Source organism: Myotis myotis, unplaced genomic scaffold, assembly GCF_014108235.1.
Source record: "Myotis myotis isolate mMyoMyo1 unplaced genomic scaffold, mMyoMyo1.p scaffold_m19_p_9, whole genome shotgun sequence".
Taxonomy (NCBI): domain Eukaryota; kingdom Metazoa; phylum Chordata; class Mammalia; order Chiroptera; family Vespertilionidae; genus Myotis; species Myotis myotis.
The window spans coordinates 78,996,618-79,005,548 of record NW_023416401.1 but is presented as its reverse complement, the minus strand read 5'-3'; the positions used below and the strand labels follow the sequence as shown (position 1 = coordinate 79,005,548).

The 8,931-nt window shown below is 41.1% G+C and overlaps 1 non-coding gene across 1 annotated transcript; it reads right to left on the bottom strand.

The window, feature by feature from the left end:
* Positions 1-5,229: 5,229 nt before the first annotated feature.
* On the bottom strand, positions 5,230-5,387 carry LOC118663888. The gene has a single exon (XR_004970189.1). It is a non-coding gene; the product is annotated as a U1 spliceosomal RNA (small nuclear RNA).
* Between the last annotated feature and the right edge of the window lie 3,544 nt (positions 5,388-8,931).

Genomic DNA, 8,931 nt, shown 5'->3' with positions numbered 1-8,931 from the left:
TTCCCTGCACTTAATTCGAGAAGATGTGTTCAATGTGAGTATGTGTTGACCTGCCAGGTATCTGTGAAACAAAATAACTCCTCCTGATAGCTTCTTATCAAGAGTAATTTAAAGCATCCATCACCTACTGCTGAATGTCAAAACAAAGGTTGAGAGAAATTCCCCCTTCCCTAAATATGTTTTCTTTTCACTCTTGTCAGCATCATCGTCAATCCTGAAATTATAGTGTGCCAGGGAGGATCTCAGAAATTGAGGCTTCAGAAATGGTTACAACGAGAACATACAAATCAGCCTGCGGTTCCCAGGGGCGCTGGGCAAAATCGCCCCAGCGGAGCGGCCTGGGTCCCACCTATGCCAGGCAGCTCTGTGGCTCCAGAGGGCTCATGGGGACCCAGAACAAAGCATGCATCCTGGGGAGGCAGGCCCTCGCGGCAGCCCTGGGAGAAGTTGAGCACTAACTTAGTTATTCCAGTCCTCTGCCAACATCCAGACCATCCTACACCCTCCTGACAATCCTATAACTCTCCTTACCCTCTGAGTAAGCAGAAAGGGAAAGAAAGGGACCAATCTACTCCAAAAGCCCCTGCTACTTAAACAACCCTGTGATTTTCACCAGGTGGAAGTTAGAGGGTGTGGATTTTTTAGTTTATTGTATCACCAAGTCAACTACTGAGTATATCTGGGTGCACCTGCCAACAGAGACCCAGCAAGAGATGGAGGGTGAAAGTAAGGGATCCGAATAAAGCTTCAAGCCACAAGAAGGAACTTACATCGAGTGGTGTCACTCTCTCTGCCATCATCAAGTGTTCTATGTTCTAACAGAAGTGCTCCCATTTTCCGGTCTCAGTGATCAAGCAAGCAACCTAAATGTCCACCAATGGATGAGTAGATAAGGGAAATGTGGTATATACTACACACAGTGGAATGTTATTCAGCCCCGTAGAACTTCCTGTGATGATAAAAACATTCTACATTTGTGCTGTCCGATATGATAGCCACTAGGGACTTACGGTCGTTGGCCATTGGAGTGCTACTACTCTAACTAAACAACCGAATTTTTTATTTTAGTTAACTTTAATTAAGTAGCCCCATGTGGCTGGTGGCTTTCAGCTGGGTCAGCACAGTTTGGGGTATTAAAAAATAGTAGCAAGTGTTCCCACTCTTTTCATCAGGTCAAATATTTTTAGTTCCTTTAAACATCATCCATATGTGATCATCTGAGTCCTTCACCTTCCAGTTCTGTCCTCGGAATTTATTCTAATTTTCCATATTCCTGTGAACATGTGGCATCAGAACTGAACCCCTCTGCAATTACCCCATATTCTGAGTAACAGGGGAATAAATAGCAGCATCTCTGGGACTGGCACTGTATCTTATTTATTCTTGTTTCCCACTGCCCAGCCCAGAAGGTAGCCTATTAATAATTGATGAGTGGATGAATACATTTTCTCAGTAGGGTGGAATGCAGTGGAACTCTCACTTTTCATGTCCTTCGTTCCAGAAATGAATTTCCATGAATGAAATCTACAAACACGTTCTTTTTTAAAATTTAATTCATTAGTGTCAACAAAAGCCCTCATGTCATCTCTGCTTTGTACTTGGGCTATCAGATTTTGAGTATCCAAAAGTAAGCCTTTTCATGTAACTCTAAATAACATTATCTTAGATGATGAAGACCTTGGAGGACTCTAATTTACACTGCCACCCCAAGTCTCGAGGGGCCTCTGTACCAACTGGAAATGGTGCCTCCTCTTTCCCGGCTTGTGACGTAGCACAGGACAGCTGTCCCTCTGGGAGGAGGACTTGGAAACAGCACCCCTCTGGGAGGAAGCCGCCTGTAGGTTTGCCAAGTGAACCCCGTGTGTGTGAAAAGAGAACACTGCCCCTACATTGAATGACATCGGGTTCCAAGGCGCTCTGCTTGGTGGTGGGAGCAGAGGCCGGAGCCCAGCTTCCTACCAGTGCCTGCTGCTCCCATCCCTGTGCTAGTCCACCCGGTTGTATCACTCATTACTCTGACAACTGAATCGTCTATAACAGCACTTCTCAAACTGCCTGAGAGGAATGACCAATGTTCTTTAAATGTTCCAATGAGCCTCGGACCAACACTTTTGTCATATACAATTAAAATAGATTATTATGAAAATGAAAAAAAATACAAGCCCACATTTAATGTTTAAATTAATCAGACATAAAATTATATTTTAATAAATACAATCAAAACAAACAAAATGAGAAAGATAAAAGAATTCTAAAAACTAGACATGTTCTTTTGAGGGGGGAGGCAATTACTAGATAAACTTGCAGTTGCACTCGTTTTTTGCTGTTCAGCAGTTGGAATTGTGGGGCAGTTCATCTGGGCCACACACTCTTTGACATCTCTCCCATTGGGAAATGGGATTATGTCCCTCCCCTTGACTCTGAGAAGGCTGTGACTGCGGTGACCACCAGAGCGTGGTGGAAGTGACCACGTTCCAGGCTGCACCAGTTTCCAGGCCTGAACCTCAAGAGACAGGAAAGTCCTACTTCCTGTGTCATGGAACACTCCCTCTTGGACCCTGAACCAGCACGTAGGAAGTCCAGCTACTTTGCCGCTGAGACCCCAGAGAGAACTCAAGTCTCTAGGGCTCAGCAGTGTTCCATCCCTCGTCTCCAAGGCATCGGGCATATGAGTGAATGTGTCTTGGACCCTCCAGACCAGAGCACCCACCAGCTGAATCGCACCCTGTGATCCCAGCCAGTGCAGGTAAAGCAGAATTACCCAGCAAGCCAGGCCTGAATTCCTAACATAGAAACTCATGAGATGTAGTAAAATGGTTGTTGCGTTTAAGCACCTAAGTGTTGGGAGCAGTTTGTTATATAGCGATAGATAACCAAAATAAGAACAAAGCAAAAGATTTCAAGTTTTAATATGACAAATGAGCCTTCTCCACCGTTATACATATGACCCAGATTGGATTGACAATTGTACTCATTGGGCAAAATGTATCGTTAAAGTGATTCTAGTTTGGCCTAAGTAACATTCAGAGCAGAGAAACCAATCCACAAAGGTACATTTTTAGGAATGGAAGAAAAGCTCTTTCAATAATTTCAATAAACTCATAGTATTCCTTTAAATTATATCCCAAATGAAGCTATATTTTCAAACCTTCATCAGAAGTCAGTTACAAAAATGTATCCTACAAAGTTAATGTTCATGAAATGCTACATCCAGGATTAGATTACATAAGATTGTGACTCCTGCAAGCAAATGCTTTTCCTTGCTGGGTTGTTTTTTTTTAAATATGTTTTTATTGATTTCAGAGAGGAAGAGAGAGATAGAAACATTGATAATGAGAGAATCATCGATTGGCTGCCTCCTGCATGTCCCCCACTGGGGATCGAACCTTGACCTCTGAGGGTCATGGGTCAACACTCAACCACCAAGCCACACTGTCCAGCCGGGCTTCCTTGCTGGTTTTTGGTAAAGCCAGTTGCCACACTGGGGAGGTCCACAAGGCAAGAAGTGAAGAGCAGCCTCTGGCCAGGAGCCAGGGAAGAACTGAGGCCCTTGTCCAACACGCGAAAGGAACTGAACCCCTACCCTCCCAACAGCTGTGTACCTGAGCTCGGAAATAGACCCTTTCCCAGGCCAGCCTGCCGATGGGAGCCCAGCGCGGGCCACAGTGTGACTGCAGTCTTGTGAGAGACCCTAAAGCAGAGTCCAGCTAAGCCAGTCCTGATTCCAGACCCACAGACGCTGGGAGGAAACAGATGTGTGGATTTAGGCTGCTCAGTCTGTGATACTTGTTACGCACCAAGAGATAACTAATAGATTTCGGTACCTGGAAGTGGGTGCTGCTGTAACGTATACTAGTAACTAAAATGTGGGAGTGGATTTGGAACCAGGCAGAGAGCAGAAGCTGGAGGGATTTTGAGCAAAATGATAGAAAAAGCCAAAAACAGACTGGTTAGCGGAAATCTGGACTTTGAAGGTGATGCCAGTGAGAGCTCAAAGGAGATTATTATTGTAAACTAAGGGAAAGGAATCCTTGTTATGTAGTGGCAGAATGCTTAGAAAATTGTCATGTGCAGTTACATAAAAAGCAGAATATGTAGCTGATGAACTTGGTTATCTAGGTAGAGATTTCCAAGAACAGGGTTGAAGAGATCACCTGGTCTCTTCTTGCTGCTGAAGATGTAAGATACGTGAAAAGAAAGAGAAGTTGAGAGAAGGTTGTTATCAAAACACCCTTTAATTCTGTCTCCCACTGGCTCTGTAAACTTTATTCAGTGGGGGAAACCCTGTCCTACCACCGGTGAAAACTTGCCTTGACTTTCTAGCTCATTCTTAGGGAGAAGAAGTCTTGTGATCACGTTAAACCACAAACACAGTCCAGTGTCAAAAATCAGCTGGCTCCGTCCAAGACGTTAAGCAAAGCCTTCATTCTGGTAACAACAGACTTTCCCCCACCTTTGCCTGCCTCCTCTGCCTGCCTTCTGGGAAGAGTGTGGGTAGTCTCTGCTCTCTGTCCATCGACACTCACCACCTCTCCACCCACTGGTGCTGCTTCGAACCCACCTTCCTTCCCCTCATACACATGTATGAGTGTGGTAGGGGGCAAAGCAGCCAGCCATGCTTGCTCGGCCGGCCAGTGGCTTCTTCCCTTCCTCTGGCAAATAATAAATGGGGCTTTCCCTGGAGCTCTTAAAGATTCCCACTTCTTTGGAGGCTCCCACCCCACCCCCACCCACCCCACCCCTCTCTCCTGCAGTTTCCTTGGCTCAGGCCAACACACTCTCTCCTGGGGGCCCTTGGAACTTCTTCCTCAGCCCCTGGGAATCCAGAGGTGGAATTAGTTGGATTTGGCACATGACTTATACAATTTAAAGCCTTAAGGTGCATCGCTTGCCCAGAGCATTGAAGTTCATTAAATAACTTTTGACAACTCTAGAGATTCTAGTATAATTTTTCTTCATTGCTTTATCAATAGGGTGAACTGCATGAAGAGATTTTGTATCACTCTCTATTAGGTGGTATTAACCCATAATTTTGTATTTTTTAATTAAACTAGTGATTTGTCTGTCATTGATTGTTTCAAAGAACCAGTGCCTGGGTTTATTTTTTTAATGTGATTGGGTTTTTTGTTTTCTGATTCACTTATTCCTGATTTTATCTTTTTAGTTCCACCCTTCTGCTTTATTATTAATTATTATTATTATTATTATTATTATTATTATTATTATCGCCAAAGGAGAGCGAGAACGCAGTCCCTGGCTACCACGAATCGTACTATCGAGTGTCCTACGTTTGGGGAAATCGCAGAGGTCAGCAATTGGGAGTGCAAGGGGTAAGCCTCCACCTGGGAAAGCACCTTCGTGGTATCTCCCCTGCCAGGTGTAAGTATGTTGGTCTGTTTTTTTAACTCCTTGAATAGAATACTCGTTTATTTAATTTTATTCTTTCTTACTTAATAATTAAAGTGTTAACTTTCTACTTTCTGGAATTATGGGGGTTCTCTTTGTGCCTTAAAATGTACATTTTTGTCTGTGATTGTTTTATTGTGTCTTTTTTAAAAGTATAGAGGATTTGTTATAAATATGTAATGTGCCAATCTATCATATGTAAAATGGATCTATCTTATTAATTGTTAATATTTTTACATTTTCTTTTTTTGTAAATACATTTTAATTAAATTTATTTGGTGACATTAGTTAATAAAATTATATAGGTTTCAAGTATACAATTCTATGATACATCATCTGTCATGTTTTTACTTTTATTTTGAAAAAAATCAAAACTGCAGAAAATTCACAAGAATAGTGTCAATGAACTCCCATGTACTCTTCACCAACTACTAACACTTTGCTGTTTTATTTTTGTGTGTTTTATGTGAACCATTTGAGAGTAAGTTGCAGTGATAATGACCTTTCACTCCTTGGTTTTTTTTCAGCATGTGCCTCTGAAGAACAAGAATCATCTCTTATATACCCAGAGAGCAAATATTAAATTCAGGAAATTGAATATTGATACAATGTTGTTATATAATATCAAATATATCTAATATTATCTTTATTCACATTTAATCAGTTATCCCAATACTGTCCTTCAAAGCAATATCTTTTTTAATCTAGAATCCAATGCAGTATCCTTATTTTTCATTCTCTATAATCCTTACGATGGAGAGAGATTTGGCAGAGCTATTGTAAGTCATTGTGTTTTGTGCATTTCCCCTATTATTTTTTGCAGGCCTTGCTCTCTATACTTTGATGAAGATCAACATAGAAGTATGGAGAGGAGACATTAGGGCCCTGCTTTTTGTAATCAGAAATAATCCACAGGAAGGTCTTTCTTGCCACAAGGACACTCTTAGGGATGAGATCAGTCCTACAGCTGATTTCTTCTAGGGTTGCATGGTGAGCAAGCAGGTTTGGGTCCTTGACTAGAACAGGGGGACTCCATTTGAAGCCAAGGGGATCCTTGGATCTGGAACTTCATTTCTGTATCAAAAAAGACTTCTGCAGGTCTTCTGGGGGTAAACTTTTATTAAGATATGTTCTGCCTAATATGGATAATAAGGGTGATTTGAAAGGATTAAAAAGGAAATTAAAACAGGATAAATTAAACAGAAATAAATGTACCTAATTGTATTTCAAACAAATAACATAGTCACACGGGAGAAAAAAGTAAAAAAATAAACACACTCTGATAGTACTCTATACACAGGATACAATACTCTGTTTACTCTCGGTCTAAAACCAAAAGAACTGTAAATAAATATTGAACTCTGATTGGGATGTTTGTTTCTCTCAGTGGTATATATTTACAATAGTGAAGCTTTTTCTGTACTATATAGCATTGTGCAAATGAGCAAGTCAGGGGAGCCAGGTTTCCCGCTGTTGGGGAAGGGAGTTAGAAATAATAAACTCATGGTGTCAGAATGGAACAGGAGGTTTCAGGATGAACTTGTAGTGTTTAAGATAGGTAGATGGATGGATAGAGAGAATAAAAAGGAAAGAAGTTCAGAAGAATGGAGGGAGTAAGAGAATTAAAGAGATGGAGGGAGTGAGAGAGAACGAAAAGGAAAAAGAGCCGAAACCGGTTTGGCTCAGTGGATAGAGCGTCGGCCTGTGGACTGAAGGGTCCCAGGTTTGATTCCGGTCAAGGGCATGTACCTGGGTTGTGGGCACATCCCCAGTAGGGGGTGTGCAGGAGGCAGCTGATCGATGTTTCTCTCTCATCGATGTTTCTAACTATCTCCCTTCCTCTCTGTAAAAAGTCAATAAAATATATATTTTTTAAAAAAAGAAAAAGAAAAGGAAAAAGAAACTAAAAACAACAATCCCACTTACCATTGCAACAAAAAAATTAAGATACCTAGGAATAAACTTAACCAAGGAGGTAAAGCACCTGTACTCAGAAAACTACAGGACGTTGAAAAAAGAGATAGAGGAAGACATAAACAAATGGAAGAACATACCGTGTTCATGGATTGGTAGAGTCAACATCATTAAAATGTCCATTCTACACAAAGCAATCTATAGATTCAATGCAATCCCCATTAAAATACCAACAACATATTTCAAAGTCCTAGAACAAACTCTCCAAAAATTCATCTGGCATAAAAAAGACCCCAAATAGCTGCAGCAATCTTGAGAAAGAAAAACAAAGTTGGAGGGATCGCAATACCAGATGTCAAGCTATATTACAAAGCCACTGTTCTCAAAACTGCTTGGTACTGGCACAAGAACAGACATATAGATCAATGGAACAGAACAGAGAACCCAGAAATCGACTCAAGCCATTATGCTCTATTAATATTTGACAAAGGAGGCAAGAACATACAATGGAGTCAAGACCGTTTCTTCAATAAATGGTGTTGGGAAAATTGGACAGATACATGCAAAAAAATGAAACTAGACCAACAACTTTCACCATACACAAAAAAATAAACTCAAAATGGATAAAGGACTTAAACATAAGACGGGAAACCATAAAAATCTTAGAAGAATCCATAGGCAGCAAAATAGCAGACATATGTTGTAGCAATATCTTACCGATATAGCTCCAAGGGCAAATGGAAACTAAGGAGAAAATAAACAAATGGGACTACATCAAAATAAAAAGCCTCTGCACAGCAAAAGAAACCATCAACAAAACAACAAGAAAGCCCACTGCATGGGAGAACATATTTGCCAATGTTATCACTGATAAGGGTTTCATCTCCAACATTTATAGGGAACTCATACAACTTAACAAAAGGAAGATAAACAATCCAATCAAAAAATGGGCAAAGGACCTAAATAGACACTTTTCAAAAGAGGACATACAGAAAGCCAAGGGACATATGAAAACATGCTCAAAGTCACTAATCATCCGAGAGATGCAAATCAAAACGACAATGAGGTACCATCTCACACCTGTCAGACTGGCTATCATCAACAAATCAACAAACGACAAGTGCTGGAGAGGATGTGGAGAAAAAGGAACACTTGTGCACTGCTGGTGGGAATGCAGACTGGTGCAGTCACTGTGGAAAACAGTGTGGAGTTTCCTCAAAAAATTAAAAATGGAACTTCCATTTGACCCAGTAATCCCTCTTCTAGGAATATATCCCAAGAAAACAGAAACACCAATCAGAAAGGCTATATGCACCCCTATGTTTATAGCGGCACAATTTACCATAGCTAAGATTTGGAAATAGCCTAAATGCCCATCAGCAGATGAGTAGATTAGAAAACTGGGATACATCTACACAATGGAATACTATGCTCCAGTAAAAAAGAAAGAATTCTTACCATTTGCAACAGCATGGATGGAACTGGAGAGCATTATGCTAAGGCAGCGGTTCTCAACCTGTGGGTCGCGACCTCTTTGGGGGTTGAACAACCCTTTCACAGGGGTCGCCTAAGACCATTGAAAAACACATATATAATTAAATATTATTTTTG